The sequence below is a fragment of the Nipponia nippon genome, unplaced genomic scaffold (assembly GCF_047370975.1).
Source record: "Nipponia nippon isolate SJK-2023a ecotype South Korea unplaced genomic scaffold, ASM4737097v1 scaffold_1, whole genome shotgun sequence".
Taxonomy (NCBI): domain Eukaryota; kingdom Metazoa; phylum Chordata; class Aves; order Pelecaniformes; family Threskiornithidae; genus Nipponia; species Nipponia nippon.
In genome coordinates this window covers 31149458-31170993 of record NW_028262290.1, presented here as the reverse complement: position 1 = coordinate 31170993, position 21536 = coordinate 31149458, and positions in this window count along the sequence as shown.

The following is a 21536-nucleotide window of genomic DNA, read 5'->3' as shown; positions in this document are numbered from 1 at the left end:
TATATAAAAAAGGAGAGTCATGTATTTTGAACACTTTCTTTAAGAAGATGTGATTTTCTTTTCAGTAACAAATCTGATGTTACCTTGCAGTAATCTACTCTGCCTGTTTTGAAGCTCGCTCCCTGCACCATTCTGACAAACCTTAACGTTGGCTGTCTTACCAGTTTGGACTTAGCACAGTAGAAAAATACCTTTTGTGATCATTATGTTCTGAACTACCTGAACTACAGGTAGTACAACACTCTTTTCCTGGCCCTTAGTGAATATCCTGACAAATGGTTACAGAGTCAGCCTATTTGATCTTCTTCTAGGCCCCTGACTACTATTTTTTTGGCCACGTATTTGGGCAGTATATGGTTAGTATTCCTGTTCAGGCTCTTCTATAGCCTCAATGTTCTGTGTCTTATTTCAATGATATTTAACAAAACCTGTTGTGCAGAAGATGGATTATGGCAATCCTATGATTTTGGAATGAAAATACCTGTGCCATCTCTTTGTGCTGTAAAGGAGCATACAGGGTGCTGAGAGCACACCTAATAGATACCACTTGGCCTTTGGGCAGAGTCTAGCCTTCTCTCCTTTCTGCATATGAATTACTACAGATTTTATTTAGGGATTAGTTATAAATCTCTTCAGAATATCAATCCTAGGGATCTTTCAGATCTAGTGAGATTTGGGTCCTCTACTGTTTGGTGGCAGCAGCCAGGGGACAAGGGCTATGGGTAACTGAGTAAGCTGCTTGGACATCAAAATTACACAGAATTATCTTTTTAGGTGTCAAAATAGACTTTGTGCATCTTGCCCTCTGTGACATTCCCAAGGCTCTGAAGAATGTGTGGTGAGGAAAAGCTCAGCCCAGCTCAGCTAATTCCTTCTCCTCAGGCCAGGCCCTTTCTTCATGTTTCCAGTGTTAATGCAGCAGTAATTGCCTGAGGGATGATGTTTGCATGGATGCAAATAACTTCAAGATTTTTTTTTTTCCCTTCTGTTCCTTCATATCAGTCTGAGAATGACTGAACCCATGTATGTTGAGATGGAAAGACTGGTGTCTGCTGGCTACTGGATGCATACCATTAACAAGAGATCCATCCTCTAATATCTCAGTATCAAATATATATAGCTTCAGCAAGTAATGCACTTGGTCTTGGTAGGTTTCCATTAATAAACCCTAAATGTCTTCTCTTTCCATCACTTTCCCTCTTCTCCCTCTTATTCACCCTTTTCTTGCCCTCCCCCCTGACACAGACATGTGCAGTTCTAAGAACATCCCAGCATTTTGACTGAGACAGCTGGCCCTGAATATTGTCAACAATCTCAAATAAGACAAACAGGAGGGAAAGTATGTGTCAAGAAACACACTCCTGAATTGCATAAAGTTTTAAACAGATGGGAAAATGGGCAGAAAATGGAAGCATGAAGTTTAATGTTATAAGGTGGAAGGAAATATTTTGGGTTTATTGTCAGTTCCTCATGCTACTTAGCAGAAAAAGAGGAAAAGCTCTAAAAATAAACTGCTGTACTAGGGCTACAGAAAAGAATGTGAAGAATGTGTAAGAAAGAATGACTTGCATCAAGCTTGTTCTAGAAAAATAAATAAATAAATAAGGCCATTAAAGAAGATGGGTGCAGTCACCAGAAAACCTCTGACATTAACTTTTATGAAGCAGTTAAAATTCTCACTGCAGCTCCAGATTTGCATATGAACTATGACCAATCATTCACTCTGAAAACAATATGAGATAAATTTACAATTTAGCTTGTGTTCTGTATGGCTCAATAGAAATGAATCAAACAATATGCAATAAATTTCACGGACTGTTAAGTTTTAGTTCTGGTGTTGTAAATCACAGGTGGGATCATATTACAGAGAGATATACTATTGGGTTGATGAAACAGTAAAGTAGAAAGCCAGATCTTGTTCTGAGTAGCCAGGCATCAGTAGAGTGAAAAACACCGTAGAGAGAGAGAGTGGTGGAAAAAACCAAAAGCTTATTGCCTTAAAGAAATTCCAACAAATAGCAGCTGTGAAACCACCTGTTTAACCCACCTGTAGAGAGACTGCAGAACTTAATCAGTGAGCTCCACTCAGTGACCAAAAATGCTAAGAGAAAGTTCCTGGAGTAACAGTCCAGAAGTATAGTTATTATGATATCTTTGAAGCTCAACTAGTTCTGTCATATGAAAACAAATGTATTTTATTCTCTGGTCTTGACACAGTTATGGATTTTGATTTCATGGCAACATTTGTTCTATATTTTGCTCACGATCAGAAGAAGATCAGGCATGTCATGAAGAAAAGTGGACTTATATTTCCACTGTATGTAACCAAGCTCTTGTGATGATTTTCCTGTTGGCTTATATTTACATGAGATTGTGAAATAACACACATTTCACAGTAAATTTGGAGTTTGCAATCAGCTACTGATTCTGTGGATATCGTTTGTGTGAATTTCATTGTGACTTTTCTTCTTAACATAATCTTTTCTATACACTGCATAAAGTATCCAACTTAATTTCTTCTTTTGGGTTTATTCATTTTTCTTGCCACTTTAGATTTGTCTTCCAGAAAGCATCTGTTTGGGGAAGAGTCTTTCCTTAACACCTATCTCTTTTTAGATGTTGAAAATAAACTAAACATCATTATCACAGACACCAGCTAAAGAGCCTTTGCACAGACTAACTTCCAAGTATCCACTTCAGATAAAATATGTAAGGGATTTAATAATTTTTGGGGGGGTTAGTTTTCTGTTCTAAGGTCACCAGACCTGTATAATTAAGTAACTGAGCTAGAAAACTAAAGGAAAACATTCCCTCAGGAGTTTTTTCAATGCTTTTGATTAGTGGTAATGCACACTTCAGTACCTCTGATTCCAGGTTGGAACAAAACTAGTAAAATTTTACATTTCACATGAGTAATTTTGACCTGTAATGAAGAACATTTCTGTTGCAAGTTCTAGGTGTGGGGTATACCTCATTTATAATCTACTTATGCTGTACTATAAAATTGGTTGTACAGTACTGAAAGATTACTGTTCTATAAGATTAAGCTTTTGAGAAAAAGAGGGCAAATGATTCCTTTAAATCTGATTAGTGGCATAAGACCTCTGCAGACCAAGCATGAAAGACTGTTGGTAGGCTTCAAAAGCAAGAAGTTTGCAATCACCCAGGCCTTGAAAAGAAACGGTGGCTCATTGAAGATGAAACACCTTGACGCAAAGGTTTTGGTCTTTTCCTGCTTGTCTCTGAGGAAGGGAACTTCACTTCAGCTGGAGGACTAATGTCCCCATAAGCACAGTAAAAACAAAACACAACATTGGAAAAAAGTGACTCAAAATGATAACCAAGTTTCAAAAGGAAATCAAGCTCAGTTCTGATTAACTGGCCCAGTAGTTGTTAAGTAAGTTCAAACATTTCAGAAAGAGTGAATAAAATAAATTTTAGGGAACAAAACCCAAGAAAAATCATAGGAACAATGAAAGGATAGAGGAGGGAAAAGGGCATAAAAAGAAAGTAAAAAGAGAGGAGATGAAGCATGTACTTAAAGATTTATACCTAAAGTCCTACCAAATCTGTTTCTTTTGTCACCCAACAATAAATCCATTGACCACTATCTTTGTACAAAAACAAATCAGCAGCTGTGCCTCTCTGCCTGTCATTAGAGAACTCTCTCTGATGTTCTCAGAAGCAACTCATTTAGCCTGCCTTGAGCAAATGTCTCATTAATAATTTTACTTCTTTGTTTTTGTTGGTTGGTTCATTAAATTCATGCATGCATAAAGTTGCTGTTGCTGCAGATAATGTGCAAAGCCTTCATAAACCAAGGCTTTTCAAACTGTTAAAACATTTATTAATTCAGGAAAATGCTACACATTTCTAAAATCTTACTTCAACCAAGGCAATTGATTAGTCTTTTGGTTTTTTCTTCCACAACATGCTTATTGACTTTTCAAATTTTCTGTTTTAAATCAGCTCTCTGCTGTGAAGATATCTTTTCTAGCAAGTGTTTCTCTCTGGTCTTTCCACACCTACTTTTATTTGCACCATGAGCCCTTGGGGATGGGAGCTAGGATACCAGGGTGCTGGGCATGGCTGTGCAAGTCTCTGCTTTCTTTGTTTGAACTGCACTCAGAAAATAAAATAGCCAAAGTATGCATCCAAAATTTTAAAATGCTTTATTATTTTCTGCATTGCAAAATTGAATCAAAATGTTTTGTTTGCTTCAGAAATGTTCCATCTGACACAAAATAAAACACCTCTAAAGATATTAGTGAGAAAAACAAAAAAGGGAGAGTGAGAAAATTACTATCCTGAGAGAGTGCTGTTGCTTTTTAAGCTGTAGGGACATCCTGGGGAAGTGCTTTCAGTCCCTCCTACAGACTCTGTCATACTTCGGATAAATTGTTAGATATTTGATAGTGCATCAGCTGGAATCCATCAATGAGGAAAATGGCCTAACAGACAGGTTAGAATCATTTATGTAGTCTGGCATAATAACTATTTAAGTATTTTTATACAAAGAGGAAACGTATAAGCAGAGACTGTGAAAGCTCTGCCTCAGAATACCTAAATAGATAGTGATTAAGACATTCATGCAAGAAGTAAAGTATTTGAGTTCAAATTCTGATCCTGTATCAAGCAGAGGCTTTGAACTTTTGTTTTTTCCCATGTGAACTTCTATTCAGCAAACTATCCCATTTCTAGGACTGGACCACTTGCTATCCTTTTCATTTGCACTGTTCCAGTCTCTACAAAGTTGAAGTGTGGACTTGAATATGCTCACAGTGAGGGTGGAATTTAACCCAAGTCTGTGTAACCAGCATGCTGCTGAGGCACTGAATACAGGCTGCTGACACCACATTTTTCTATGGCTCATCTTTAAATATAGCTTTCAAAATATTTGTCTAGATAAAATTATTGAACAAATTCAAAATGAATTCAAAAAGTTGTTTGCTTGTACAGAAAAATATTTTTTGGCCACAGTTAGTGTTCAAAAACAAAAAAAGAAACTGCAGAAGTAATGCCAAGACATATTCAGACAAAGGTAAAAAGCATGCTGTTATGAGGCAAGATAGAAAAGATACGAGGAAAAGAGAATCTGAGGGACACCAAACTAAAAAAATCCTTCATAGTACAGCTATAGCTAGCTTATGGCATTTATGACTTTAATCTGATTGTGTATGAAGGCATTTGAACATAAGACAATTATTATCAAGTCACACTCTTAGATATCCTCCATTCTGTTAACATTAGCTGAGCAAGAGACAGTTCATTTATTTCCTCCAGAAGAAATTGTTACTTCATTGTGTTTCTCGCAGATTATGGCTGGGTTCTTCCTCAGCAACATGTGAGAGGAACACTAACAGCAACCCTCTCACACTGCCCACAGAAAGAGCATTAGCACTGTGATAGCCCATTTTATTTAATATTTGGATTATTAAATTATTATTATATTATTTTATTAAATTCATAATTTATTATTCAATTATTCAATTAGTCTTATATTCAATTTTTCACTACATTTGGAATGTGAGTCCAAAGAGACAGAACCACATAGAACTCCCTATACTGGACTGGAACTCACTAAATATACTATGTGGATAGCTTTAGCAGAGATTACTTTCAAACTTCACATTACTTTTGTGTCTTGGTAATTCGTCCTCTCCTCCCTTCCAAATGGGAACTTTACATAACAACTTTACATAAAAGTGTCTGAGTTATGTGAATATTTAAGTCTCAGTACAACTGATTTTAAATGCAGTTTCAGCTCCTAAATCACTTAAGTGATTTTGGTGAAAATGCTGTCTTTTTCTTCCATATGTTTGTGAGTTGTATTTTACTACCAAAAGAAAAAGAAAATTAATGAGGCTTGTAGTTTAAAATAAAAAAATAAACCCCTGCAATAACACCTGAGAATTTGTATGGCGGGGCTGGATCTCATTATTTCAGCCATTCTTGCTATTTTCGCTTTTCAATCCTCAAGTTCATTTAATGCAGTTGGAGTATGAGACAAAAAAAGTTGTGTTCTGATTTTCTAATTTACCAGTTCACCAGTGCAGACTTCATAGACTCACTGCCTTCAAAGTAATGGAGTGGAATTCAATATATATGTATCGTCTTTTAAAAGGAATATAAATAGCATGAAAACTGTATTTTGCTTTTTTCTGATGCTCAGATTTCAAAATCCTGCACAGTAGGATAGATGGCGTCAGTCCACACAAAGTAACGTAGCTCCTTATGTACTGTTTCAGAAGAAATATATAGTATGGCAAGACTCCTGGATTTCGGACTAGGTAAAGTGTTTTTTAAAAAGGGTATGAATGAATGCGAGACCATTGATAAATGTCTACAGAGAAGCACCTTGCAAGAATGCACTCTGAATGATTTGGTTCAGCACATTTATTGATTTTGCATATGTTACATGACAAACAGCTTCTAGAGAAAACTATGGGCACAGGATCTCCCACCCCCAAATGAGTTCAGTGCACAGTGCATTTGTGAGTAAGGCAGCAGGTAAATGCTCCTGGTGCTGCAGTTTACATGTACTCCAGGATACTAGTAAGACCGTGCAATCAAATAGTATCCTTGCCATGAAGGTTAGCGAGTTCTTCTAGCATTTGTTATTGGTTTTATGAGCTAAAAGGATTAGCTAAACAGAAAGACAGATTAAGGGAGAGAACAAATCAAGCAGAAGGGCAGAGAAACCTAGAAAGATGTAGAGTAGTGGCCACAAAACTGAGGGAAGGGGAATAGTACAAATAAGCCAGAAACCACCAGACACCACAAGCATTTGGCATGTCAAAACAGAAGAAAGCTGACATCTTTAGTTCTGCTGAGTTTGTTTCTGCAAGGGATTTATTTCGGGAGTAAGATGCCAAAATGTAGGCGTCTACACACAGGTATCCCTATGTGCATGGATGTCTAAGCTCTCATTATATTTAATGGAGATCTAGTTAACAGAATCAGTGGAGCCTGGAGAACGCTTACATATAGCAACACTGGACAGAGAGATGATCTGCACCTTACTCGCTGGGCCAGGTGGGATGCAGCAGGGTGACCAAGCTGGCTCCTGCATACCTGTGTGGGCAGCTCAGCTGAGTTGTCTGTGCCTTTGTGTAGGTCTGGCTCCTTACTTCTTTCTCATGAGAGCTACATGGATAACAGAGGTATATGCCATCTCCACTTCATTGTGTCTCAGGGGAGCAAGGTCATGTTTGGTTGACCTCTGTCTTACATTTTTTTTTCCTTCCAGTGCTTTAATTTCTGAGATAAGGTTGCATTTCTGAGAAATCTAAAGATTTCTGTGGAAATATTTTTCTCTTGCCCAAACTACTTTGTTTCTCCAATATTTCCAAAGGTTCTAATACTAGGAAGTTCATTTTTTTCTATTCCTGCACCTTTACTCCTAAGAAAACAATGGAACTGTATAAAAGAATGTTCTGTTTTCAGGATGGAATGAAAGATGCTTACCAGATTGAAACATTTACTTTGAATAGAAGAGCAATCAAACTAAAAGCATGAATTGGGAAAATTTTCCAATTTTTTGCAACAATTAGGATGGCCATTTTTTGCAGCTGACTCACAAAATGAAAATGAAAATTGCTAGTGGTGATGTTTTTCAAGTGACTGCCCTCTTCTGGAAAAGTTTTTGGGTTTCTGACAGAGTAAAGTGTAGGTACCTAGAGTAAATTTGACTCCTAAAATATCCAGACTCCCAAAATATGCTCCAAAATTTCTAGGGTACGTACTTATCATAAAGATATATACCGGTATCTTTCTGCCCAGAAATATCATGCATTAGTTCCACTCAGATCAGAGATCACAATTTCACTCATGTCAGATTTTATCCCTTCCACCTTCTCTTCCATCTCTACTCCCAGCCTAAAAACCAAACCAAAACAACCCAAAACTTGTTATTTTTCAAGCTTAGATTTCAAACCTGGATGATCTAGAATAATATAGAGAATACAGAGACACATACATGGAGGCTCTGATTAACCAACCTGAGGTGAACTGAAGCTTGTTTGTGTCCTGCTATGGTACAAAGCAATGATTCAGTTCTGTACAGCGATGAGAATACCCCAAAGGAAAACGCATCCAAGTGCTGCACTGTGAAGCTCTTCAGCAAGAAAGCTGTTAAATGTACATTTGAGGTTCTTAATCATCTGCAGTGTGGAAGTCCCCTAAGACCTTGGCAATAATCACAATTCATTCTAAAGTTTTACTTCAGCTGTAGTCTGGGGTAAAGCTTTAATTAAAAGTCAGATGCAAGGGCTAGACTGATGTCATTAGAATAAATATTTTCAGAGTGTTGGCAGGGTGGGAATGAAGGTATTTCCAAAAAGAGCAATACCATATGAAACAAATGGAAAATCATCATTAGTACAGGAGTGAGGTCTAATACATTGTGACATGATTTACTTAATGAAATCTCCATTGCTTGAGTGATTTCAAATCAGATGTGCCAGGAGAAGAAATATTATACTATAGCACAAAGTTAGCAAGTGATAGACAGATTTTTATATCTCCATTGCCATTTCTAAGGAGTAAGCAAAGAAACAATGTCATTATTTTCAAAACACCATAGGAAAAAATGGAAAAAGTCCATATTCCCCTTTTCTTACTCCCATGAGAGTCATAGTGGCATCATCAGAAACAAATAAAGTAAGCAGTGTTTAATTTATCTGTTTAGAAACATGGTCTGACTTTGGGAAATTATTCCATACATTCAAATGACTACTAATTGCAGTAGCAGTGGCTTCTTTCAGCAAATCAGGATGATTTAGTACTTCATATTGAAATCTTGGCTACGACCTCAGCTCCCACTCTCTTAAGCCTCAAAAATATTTGTTTTAAAACTCTTCAGGTACACACTTTTTCTGCTCAATAACATCCATTTCAATGAAGGTCACAGTAGCAGAGGGTTAATAATAGTATCGTGGTACTCTGCAGTTCACTGGTTTGGCCTTCCATCTTCTGGTTTATCTACCCTAAGACCAAAATATTATCCTGTAATAAAATGAAAAGCCACTATTATTGCTTAATGTAAGTACACTTAAAATTATTAGTAGTAGTGTGCTTAGTAAGGTTAAATCATGAGGTCTTCGATGCTAACTTGAAAAATTACATCTCTGATTTAACTAGAATAAATGAGATGGTTGCTTCTCTCTAATTAAAGGCAAAAATGTATCTATAGTACTTGGTAATTTTCTGTCACTTAACACTGTATTACAGCAGCATTTATTACATTCATTATATTATAATTAGAATTACCTTACATTTACTGAGGGTCCAATCCTCAAAAATCTAAACTGCCTGAAAAAAAAAATCATGTTTGTTTTAAACCAAAAGGAAGCCTATGTACCAAACTGAAGGTGAAGTTCATGAACCTGTTAGATATTTCGTTGGCAGAGCCCATTGGTCCTTCTCTCTGTGTACAGAGTTAGGGTGATATTGGCAGCAACTATAAACATCCTCGCTGACGGCACTCAGTGGCCCTGTTTGCAAGGACACAACTGCAGGTGCTTTTCAGAAAGTGAAGCAGTTCCTTTTGGTTGATCCCTGAATTAACCAGGAGCCCAAGAAAGCTGGTTAATATTCAGGGATCACCTCCTCCAAGCTCAGGAGCGATGCATCACAGCAAAGAGGAAGTAAGGCAAAAATGCCAGGAGGCCTGCATGGATAAACAAGGAGCTCCTGGACAAACTCAAACACAAAAAGGAAGCTTACAGAGGGTGGAAGCAAGGACAGGTAGCCTGGGAGGAATACAGAGAAATTGTCCAAGCAGCCAGGGATCAGGTTAGGAAAGCTAAAGCCCTGATAGAATTAAATCTGGCCAGGGATGTCAAGGGCAAGAAGAAAAGCTTCTATAGTTACATCAGTGATAAAAGGAAGACTAGGGAAAATGTGGAGCGAAACGGGAGATCAAGTTTCCTGGGATACGGAGAAGACTGACTTTTTTGCCTCAGTCTTCAATGGGAAGTGCTCAAGCCACACCGCCCAAGTCACAGAAGGCAAAGGCAGGGACGGGGAGAATGAAGAACCTTCCACTGTAAGAGAAGATCAGGTTTGAGACCATCTAAAGAACCTGAAGGTGCACAAGTCCATGATGAGATGCATCCGCAGGTCCCGAGGGAACTGATGGATGAAGTTGCTAAGCCACTATCCATCATATTTGAGAAGTCGTGGCAGTGCGGTGAAGTTCCAAAGGGGAAACATAACCCCCATTTTTAAAAATGTCAAAAAGGAAGATGAGGGGAACTACAAGCCAGTCAGCCTCATCTCTGTGCCTGGCAAGATCATGGAGCAGATTCTCTTTGAAACTGTGCTAAGGCACATGGAAAACATGGAGGTAATTGGTGACAGCCAACATGGCTTCACTAAGGGCAAATCATGCCTGACAAATTTAATGGCCTTCTATGATGGCGTTACAGCGTTAGTGGATAAGGGAAGAGCAACTGATGTCATCTACCTGGACCTGTGCAAAGCATTTGACACTGTCCTGCATGACATCCTTGTCTCTAAATTGGAGAGACATGGATTTGATGGATGGACCACTGAGTGGATAAGGAATTGGCTGGATGGTTGCACTCAAAGAGTTGTGGTCAACAGCTCGTTGTCCAAGCGGAGACCAGTGATGAGTGGCATTCCTCAGAGTCAGTACTGGGACCAGTGCTTTTTAACATCTTTGTCAGTAACATGGACAGTGGGATTGAGTGCACCCTCAGCAAGTTTGCCGATGACACTAAGCTGTGTGGTGCAGTTGACACGCCGGAAGGAAGGGATGCCATCCAGAGGGACCTTGACAGGCTTGAGAGGTGTGTCTGTGCGAACCTCATGAAGTTCAACAAGGCCAAGTGCAAGGTCCTGCACATGGGTCAGGGCAATCCCAAGCACAAATACAAGCTGGGCAGAGAATGGACTGAGAGCAGCCCTGAGGTGGAGGACTTGGGGGTGTTGGTTGATGAGAAGCTCAACATGACCTGGCAATTTACACTTGCAGCCCAGGAAGCCAACTGTATCCTGGGCTGCATCAAAAGAACCATGACCAGCAGGTCGAGGGAGGTGATTCTCCCCTCTGCTCTGCTCTTGAGGCCCCACCTGGAGTACTGTGTTCAGCTCTAGGGCCTCCAACATAAGAAGGACGTGGACCTGTTGGAACGAGTCCAGAGGAGGGCCATGAAGATGATCAGAGGGCTGGAGCAACTTTCCTATAAGGACAGGCTGAGAGAGCTGGGGTTGTTCAGCCTGGAGAAGAGAAGGCGCCAGGGAGACCTTATAGCAGCTTTCCAGTACCTGAAGGGGGCCTAGAAGAAAGCTGGAGAGGGACTTTTTACAAGGGCACGTAATGATAGGACAAGGGTTAATGGCTTTAAACTGAAAAAGGGTAGATTTAGAGTAGATATAAGGAAGAAGTTCTTTACTATGTGGGTGGTGAGTCACTGGAACAGGTTGCCCAGAGAAGTTGTGGATGCCCCATCCCTGGCAGTGTTCAAGGCCGAGTTGGATGGAACTTTGAGCAACCTGGTCTAGTGGAAGGTGTCCCTGCCCGTGGCAGGGCGGTTGGAACCGGATGATCTTTAAGGTCCCTTCAGACCCAAACCATTCTACAATTCTGTGATTTGATTGCACAATGTAGACTTCAAGCTGTGTTATTTTTTCTTAACTCAGTGGAGAGAAACAATTTAATGCAATCTAACTACCACTGTGCAAATTGTGAATATTCACAATCTATAAAACAAGAGCTTTGGTTTATTAGTTTTTCAGGAAACCTGTGAAAATTTCAAAGTCCTTATTCCCCAACGCATACAGATAATTACTATGAATTATTCAGTTCTTGTTTGCAGTAGGAAGGAAATGCTTATAAAAGGTGAAGTGACTACTTCTGTTTGTAGATCAAATACAGACAGAAGCAGTGAATACAAACTGCTGAATGAGTGAGCAATATAATTATACTTAGAGCAAATAATTCAGAAAAGAATTATTCTACTGTTTGAACAAAACAGTGGGTCAATTCATCTGTGTAAGGTCATTATATTTTGTGAGTAATATACTTTCAAAAGATTCAGAGCATAGCACAGAAGACATTTGTAATCTCACAAATGTATCCCTACTTGTTATTGTTGTAATTTACCAGACAGATCCTGCTGTTTTGCTAAGATCTGTGCCTATGCCATTGAAATCAAAGGAAGCTTTGATTTTAATGGGAATGGGATCAAGGTTTAGCCACTCAACATGTCCTTGAGCCAAAACAAAACTTCCAAGGAGGTTAATGTCGAGAGCACTGTTTTGATTGCATAATGATGCCAACAGACAAGATAGGAAAAATTATTGGGCTGCACTGAAATTGAAAGTGTACGTGTCTATTTTAAACTGCTAATACTTCATCTAACCCACTGTGCTGAACAGTCACAAAATGAACCTATGCAGCGGCTGAATTGCTGTCCATAAAGAAAAAGCAAGCAATAGAATGTAATTCCATTTCTGTAATATAGTTATTTCTATGTTATTGCAGCAATAGTGAAAAATTTACAGTACCCCAACACTGAGATGCTGCATTTTGGGAATCATTTACAGATATATTATTCTAAACCAGCATTTTCTGTGAAACAGTGAGATGCATTCTTTACAAAATGAAATTATTCAGCAAGGTGATCAAAAATTTACTCCCTGGGTAGACTTATCCACCAGTACGGTGGCAAATACTGAGTAAAACCATAATCTTCCAAAAGATTAAAGTACTGGGAGTTAACCTTTAAATTAAATTCCTGTATAAGTATATTTACTGCATCCTCAGGAGCTGTCTGTGCCTTGAGATGGCATAGCATTCTTTAGGATCCGATTTTAGCAGGTGAATTCTCCTGAAGGGGTGTGATCCTACAAGTAGAAAAGCTACAGAATCATGTCCTGTTAAATTCCAGGAAAAATATTAATATTGTGCCAGGATGTTTTAAAAAATATGGGGATCTCCTAAACAGTTTGAAGGTGTTCACAATATACATTTTCTTTTTAAACTGTATTTTCTTAATTCTATTCTTGATAAAGCATGATTCCCATTTTAAAATAAGTTTGGGAAAAACATTTCCAGTAATACATACCAATTTTAGGACTGACACTGGAGTATGTTCCTTTTTTTTCTCCCCCCTTATGCCGTAACTGAGGATCGGGAGAGACTGTCCTCACAGAAAAACAAATGTGATTCTCTGAACTGCCACATTGCTCAAAACTCAAGAGAGAATCTGATTCAAGACTGAATTTTGCAATTGAATTTGTCACTATGGTGAGCCAAACACTCCTATTCATTATGGTGAGTCAATCTATATATTTACTGATCAGCTGGAAGTTAACCTAAGTAAATGTATTCAGTTACAGCCACAGTTGCAAGAATATATGTTCCATATTTTTTCACTTCACTTGTGAAATTTGTCTTCATATGCTATATGGCAGCCTCACTGGAATTATTCTTCTATATTCTATTAACTGTTATTATTTATATATTTTAATTTTATTCTACAAAGTTGCTTCTATGATCTTGCTGAAATACTTCATCCATTAATAGTCAAATTTTCTTACTGAGAAAGATAATAAGAATAGATAGGAAGATATAAAAATTTAATAGTCTTTTCAAGACTTAATGATGCAAATCAGCCAATGCATCTGTGCATATTAATTTCAAGCAATCCTACTGTTATGAAAACAAAAACCTGTTTTTCTAAAACAATGGTAAATGCAATTAACTGAATGTTTTAAGGGAAATTGTACTCAGTTATTTTATTAAACAATTCATAAAACAATGCTAAGGTATTCAGTGGATGTAAACATCTGGTGTTTATGCTTCTTCTGCAGTACCACAGATGACTAATTATTTTCCAGGTGTCACAGAGAAAAAAATTGGTTAATCACCCAGTCAATTTAGCCTAATGTTCTGCAACTGAGAGCTGCTGCTTCAAGTTTTTTATGTGTATGCATTCCCACGTGAGCACGTAACCATGTTCTGGACCTCATTCCACTTATAAGATGGAGATGTCCAGGGTTTGGCAATGAATTTTCACTGATACAGATCCAGAACAAATACTTTGTGGCACAGAGATGAATTTGAGGATATATAGGATGAAGGAGCAGACTAAAGCATATGTTTAAGTTCTTTACTGACACAGGTCAGAGAGAGAAAAAAGATTGAACTGTGTTGAATCTCTTCTGTAATTCATAAGTGCTTAAAACATGCTGAAATGAAGACCTAGAATGAGAATAAGATTTTGGAGAACTGGATGATCTGGCCTAATACTCATTATCACAAGCAAGACCATTGCTGCAACTTTCCCTCTTAATTAACGGGGCCCTCACTGCTGTATGTAGGGAGGGCAGTTATATACCAAAACCCATGATTAGCACTTCTCAGTGTCTTTTTCTCAATATTTGATTTTTGCACAGTTCAGTTACTCTTTTGAATCTCCCACAGACACCTACCATTCTGTTATTTCATTTATCAGAGCGGGTAGATTCATGGAGCTACATCATGGAGGGCTTAGGAACTGTATTTTCACAGGCTGACCTCTAAAGGACAGTTATTATTCTGAAGTGATACCAACTTTTCATCACCTGATGTTGTGGCCCAGAATTCATGGCCCTACGTATCATTTACACAGACAGATGTTACACATGCCTATTTTCAGAAGAACTTTTGGAACTCTTTTCGAGTTTCCCCCCTAAAAAATGCTGCAGAGTAGCATTTAAATCACTGTATAAAATAAGATTCTCTACAGTTCCAGATTAATAAAGGATGTGGAAAAAAATAGTATGAAAAAAGTGGTAACTAGTCAGAGAGCAGAAGTGGGTGGAACAGGGTGGTGTGGAGTACAAAGATAATTGTGGTGTAAGTTGGCTGTCTCTATGCTTCATCCCCAAGAAATTAAAATCACTCTTTCACGTCAGCTGATCCCTATTGTTTCTGCTTCTCTTGTCCCCTCATCTTTGCAGCCCCACACCAGAGCCCCTTTTGCTCAAATGTTGTGCAGCAATAGTGTTCAATTAATGGCTCTCACCTTGACTTCAGAGCATGTTTTCAACGTAATCACATGTGTGAACACAGCAAATTCAGACACTCAAACTGGGTTAAATTTATCTATTCAGGATGACAAGGGCAATGACACTGCAAAATTTCTCCTGTTCAATCCCTTTAAATTAATATCTGGAATCTGTGGCTTCCTGTTTTTCATACTGAAGTTCACTTGATTCAGGCAAGCTTAGTTCAGTGTGACAAGTGCAACAGTGATTCTCCCCAGTTACAGAATATATATACACACACATATATACACACATATACGTGTACATATATACACATATATAGACATACATATATGTGTGTGCATATATATACACACATGTATACCTATGTATTTATATATACATATATATCTGCATATAAACATACATATTTATGTATATGTGTGTATATACGAATATGTATATTATAAATATACATTTATACATATATTTGAAAAATCACCTGGAATATACCAAAATCAACATGAAAGGGCCAAAATACTAAAAGCCATCTCCAGAATAGTTTAAGGACTATTATATCCAAATTTAGTCCGCTGGACTTCAGCTGCCCGCCAATTTTCTTTTTTTTTTTCCTTTATGTAATCTCCATGTCTTATTACAGCGTGGTTTTTGTTCTCTTTATAGGATAATACACTTCTGGCCACATTTGTGTTGTTTTCACATTATGTATGTTTGCTTTATTGTTTTTTTTTTCATTGATTTCTTTTTTATTTTTCTCCTGTCTTCTAAATAATTCTGCCAGAAGTATTTCTTGGCAGGTACTTTGCTTGCACAAGAAATACACAATCATCTGGATTCCTTACAGATAATCACAGTCTGGATTCTTTACAGGTAAATAGTGGATCAAGTTGCAGTGATAGGTTGGGGAGGAGGCAGGTAACCACAGGAGAAGGAGGAGAGGTAACACACCATCTAGGGACAGCTTGTCTCAACTTGAACGGAGCAGGAACTGAGAGTGGCTCATTACTGAGCATACCCCATGGGTGACATTTCTGCAAGCCCTCAAGAAGATCATCTTGGTAACTGTTTCTTTGTATTACATTATCTGCAGTGCTCCAAATGCAGTTTTTAGTTTTGGTATGCCGGTTATTAAAAATACTTATTCAGGGGATCTTCGGTTTCAATAAAATTTTTAGGATCAGAGGGTCTAAATCATAATCCAGTTGTACGAACTTAAGAAGGAGGCTACTAAAATTGCTCAACTTGACATATATTATAGAGAGAAGTCAGTAAAAAACTTTGTAATACAGTGTATTTCCTCACAACCCCTGGGAGAAGCAGAAGCACTGTGGGCTTGCACTGTGGGCTTAATCCTGGGCCTGAACCTGTGGTCACAGCCAGGCTCTTCCCACAACTGCAGTTAGCACTAGCAGTAACCATTCTGTTAACACTTTGGAGAGCAAAGAAAGATGGACAAGGAAGGTGTGAGAGTAGCTGTGCTGATTAAACAAGGTGCCAACAGCAGATGGTCTCAGCATTACCCTTAGCAGATGTTGGGTTTTAGTGCTATTCTGCTCTGACCACCACACTACATGGAAAGCATCTGACCTGCACTTTGTAAGGACCAGCCAGAGGGAAGAGTAGGTTTGATCCCTAAGTTATCTTCCTTTGTCTACATTGCCCAATGCAGAGACCAGCCACAGGCTGCTTCCAAAACTGATGTAGCATGTGAAAGCTGGACCATTCTGGAAAGCATCCCACAGCTGATCTATACACCTGACTGGTCTTAGGACAGCACTACGGGACCACATGGGATATATTGGGCATCCAGCTATACATTATCAACAGCCTACAATGTAAGCCAGACAGATCTTGGTGTCTTTAAACTACATAGTCCTCTTGTGGTAAGCATCTAATGTAAATGTCATTGCTACATCTCTTCAGTAATAAAATGAAGGTGCAGCATCTGGCTGCCCAGGATAGTAGAAATTCTGAATACAGACCCCTGTTTAAACAGGACAAGGCAGAAATCAAGCTTGCAAAGCCTTCAAATGAAAATATAAAGTCTATTAGCAAACCTGGATCTAATGATTCTTTCTCATAGTCTGACATTAATAGTATTAGCATGTGGAAATTCAAGACATATTATGATATTGCCCTTCTCCTTTTTCTCTCTCAAAAATGCTTTAATGGCCTTTAAAACCAGCATAATCAAGCCATGATTCTATTGTCAACAGTCTAGAATAAATCTTGCTCTCTGGCATTTAGTTATTAGGTAACATAGTCACGTTTCTTTCAACTGTGCTGTGAACACAGAATAAATGGTTTGTGATGTTTAGCACTCTTGGTTAAAATCCCATTTTTACGGTTCAAGAAAAGTGCTATGACCCATGAACTGCAGCTACTGATTTATCTGCATGGCAGCTTGTGTACCAAACCAGTTTTAAAATACTTCTGAAAACATCAAATGTGTTATGACTTAAAACCAAACAACAATAAAATAACACTGTTGAGTTTCTGGCAAGTACAAAAATGCAGAGAAATTCCGTAGTAAAAATTGAATGCAAGCAAACCAATGTATGTCATCTTAAAGGCACCTTGCTTGAGAGAGAATTTGTAAACAGTAGGAACAAACTATCATATAGTAATGTCAAGGAGCAAGTTCAGACACTCAGAGATGTGAAAATGTCAAACATAATTTAATATTTAAATGATTTTTCCCCTAAAAAATTCTGAAAGGCTTCCCTAGTCAGCTCACATTATGGAAAGGTTAGGAACGGGCTTACACTCTTGGCTGCATCACTATAACCAGTTCAACCCACATCAGGCCTACTGCAATGCTGGTATGTGGTCCTACAATGTGGGCTGATTCCCAGTTTCAGCCTGGTTTTGGTTGCCTGCGCAACTGTTGTTTTGAATTTTTTTTCCAAATTACAGAGTATACAAAGCTAAGCTATCTAACCTGTGGAGCTGCCACTCTGAAGATTTCTTATGTGTGATTCAAAGGAGGGCTACTCCTCATTCAGGTTTTCCTGGACTCCTAAAATTTTCTGCTGTATAAACTTTGCTTAGGTAGGTTTGAATATTTGTTCAGGAATAAAGATTAAAGCAGAGCAGATATGAGCCCTTCCCCACCAGTCCCAGCACAGGACTATAGCCTTCTACTGTATAACCCACTTCATAGACGTTCCTCTGCTCCATCATACTCTGCATCCTCCTTTATGCAATGGGAAATACATTGCTAAAGAAATATATTTCATAACAGAAAGCTAGTTTGGGAAGTGAAAACTGTCTGCTGTAGATATGTGGAAAAGCTAATTTAGAGCTATCTTGGGTGTCTTTAACAGGACAAAATTTTACAGAAGCTGCAGCAAATCTTACCTAGATTATTTAAGCCAGGTTTCTAGAGTCCAAATCCAAGTATATGAGCTACAAGAACTTCTCTCTAAAGCCATGCTTTCCAGCAAAGACTGAATAACTACTTTCTGTTGCTAGGGTAGTAATTCCTTTCTCATCTCCATACCTCCCTTGATGAGCGAGAGGGTTCACCTTCCTCAACAGTGGTTCACTCTTAAAGGAGGGAGGTGTGTGTGGGGGAGAAGTTACAAAGCATCCCATTGTCTGCTTTGCTTAAACCTGTGGCTAGTCCCTGACTGCCCTAGGAGAATGATGAAGAGCTGCTCTGTCTCTGCCCACGTACCCAAGAGGCTTCAAAAGAGACAGGGCTTTGGCCTTGCCCATATGCTGGCCAGCAGACCCAGCTGGCTGAGCTGGCATTCCTCCAGGAACAGAGGGATTCTGCACTGCCCAAATTCAAGGTCATGTCCAGTAAGTTAATACTATCCTTCAGTGATATAGCCATGCAACAAAAGCTCAATCACAATGGGTATTCCAAAACTTTCCTTTAAAGCAACATAGAGCTGCTGAAATTGAAACATTTAATAATACTGTGTTGTTTCGGGGAGGAATTTTGATAGCCGAAATACTGCTGAAACAAAGTGAGAAACCTGAACAATAATGTTGCGTGTCTTTAATTTACAGGTAGAAATTAGCTGTTTAACCTTTTTTTTCCCGGCTTTGTTAATAATCTATTACAAGAATTTATACAGGGTATTCTATAGAATCCTAGAGCCATTGAATCATGTAGGTTGGAAGGGACTTTCAGAGGTCATCTAGGCCAGCCTCCTGCTCAGAGCAGTTCTAGTTAGGACGAGTTGCTCAGGGCCCTGTTGAGTGAAATTTGATGGGTCTCCAAGAATGGAGATTTCACAGCTTTCTGAGCAACTAGTCCAGTGTTTTACTATGCTCATAACGAATGCTTTTTTCCTTATCAAGTGAGAGTTTCCCATATTCCAAGTTGTGTCCATTGCCTTACATTCTTCTGAAGTACACTTCTGACCTCTGTCTTCTCCATACCCTCCTATCAGGGAAATGCTGACTGCAATTATATATTCCCTGAGTCTCCTTTTTTTAAGACTGAACGGAACCTGTTCTCTCAGCTTGTCCTTGTGTGCCACAGACTCCAGCTCCCTAACTATCTTAAAGCCCCTCTGCTAGACTTTCTCCGATCTATCCATGCCCATCTTGTACCGCGGAGCCCAAGAATGAATAGAGTACTTGATGAGGTCTCATGAGTGCTAAGTAGAGAGGAATAATTAGTTTCATTGGCCTGATGGCTACACTTTTGCTACTATGCAGTTGGACTTCTTTCCAGAATGACATTAAAATATTTATATGGAATTTTCAGCTTTTCATTCTGCTTCAGAAAGCAACAGTAACAAACAGTTTTTTAAATTTCTTGGGAATAAAAATGAGATTTCCTATAAGCTCTGTTAAATTGGCTTTTCAAAGATTCCAGTCTGCAATAATTAAAGTACTGTAATTAGGAAAATAAGACAAGCCCATTTCAGATACCACTTCAGACATCTGTTTAAATTGTGATGTCCCAGTATATATGCTTTTTCTTAACCTGAATGCTTAAGGATATGTCATTGTTTCTAAACTGAAGTGATGTCTTCCCAGAGCTTCTACCTGAAGCATATCTGCTTGTAGAGTAATATTTTTAGGTCAAAAGGATTTTTATGTAACAGAAATGTATACATTCTGCCATGACATATTAATGGAAATATTTTCTTGATACTATAATTTTTACAGTTTTTTTAGCTCAATCAACCCTTCTAATCTTCCAGAATGATGTGCAACATATTTTATTAAATCATCTACTGGAGCTGCACTGTACAGGAAACAAGAGTATATATAAACACAATATATAATAAACAAATAGTTTTAACACGTATAGAACTACACCTATAAGCCACACCACTGGGTAATATATAGGTATTGAGCCATACGGGAATAGAGCACAGAGATTCCCTTCTCTTTCTTGAGCATCTATGCAAATGGAAAGTACAATGCTAAAGCAAGTGCTTTGGTGTTATAAGAGGTACTGTCAAAACACTGTACACCTCCCATGAGTCTAAATAAGCATCTTTGGGGATTACACAAGGTTGCCTTGTTCTTCCGTACATGTGTTGCTACTTGAAGCCTGAAGCTGAAGGAAAACTTCCTCTGTCACACGCAATGACAGATGTTTATTTGTTTGCCTTACATCACTGTTGTCATTATAGTCTGAAAATAAAGAGGGTGATATATTTCTGAGCCTCAGTTTCTTAGGGATAAAAAGCAATTATGCAAATACCAGATGTAGGTCTTTTTAGACCGTGCATTGTTGTTGATACTGATGGTTTCTGAAGCTCTGAATGAAAGTGACATTTGTTAGAATGCCATTGTTTTTCTGGTGATTCAGGGCGGAATTCATCTTGTCTCACATCGTCCATGAAAGCATGAAATGTGCAATCTAAAATACTTGTGCAGTCTAAGAATAACCATCTCTCTCTGTTGATCCTGGAAGGTACCTAGAGAGCTTATCTTACAGTACATACCTAATTTTTTCTGTCTAATGTTACCTGAAGTGCATCCTATCTACAGTTGTCTGGATCAGTTTGTAATCTGACACCGATCACTTAGCAATAAGTTTGAGTAAATTAAATTCTGTAGTGTTTACTGTCCTCATTTACTTTTTTCATGACAGTCTCTGTCCATAAGAGTAAATATTAATGGTGCTGGACTATTCATAAATGTTTCTTAGAAAAGATATTTCTCAGTGTATGCCACTGTCGGAATTGTGTCCAAAGAGGGAAAACTAGCAGGAGCAGGAAACAGAGCAAGCCTCAAGTGAAAACAGAGCTGTATTTATCTACACAACAGTAATAATAAGGTCTGAAGATGTATTTCTAAGTGTTTTTTGCTAACCAGCTATGATTTCCTTTCTGGTCAGCAACCCTGGTGATGCAATTGGCTTATAAAACCTGTGATTTAAAATGAATCAGATCCAAAGGGACAAAGTCAAGTATGTCTGATCCACTTCTACATCTTCCTTACACTTAAAGGAACCTGATGAATCATTCTCTAGACCTTTATCATTAAATAGTTTGCACATTCCAAGTGAAGAATGGATTCATTGCCACCTGACCTTC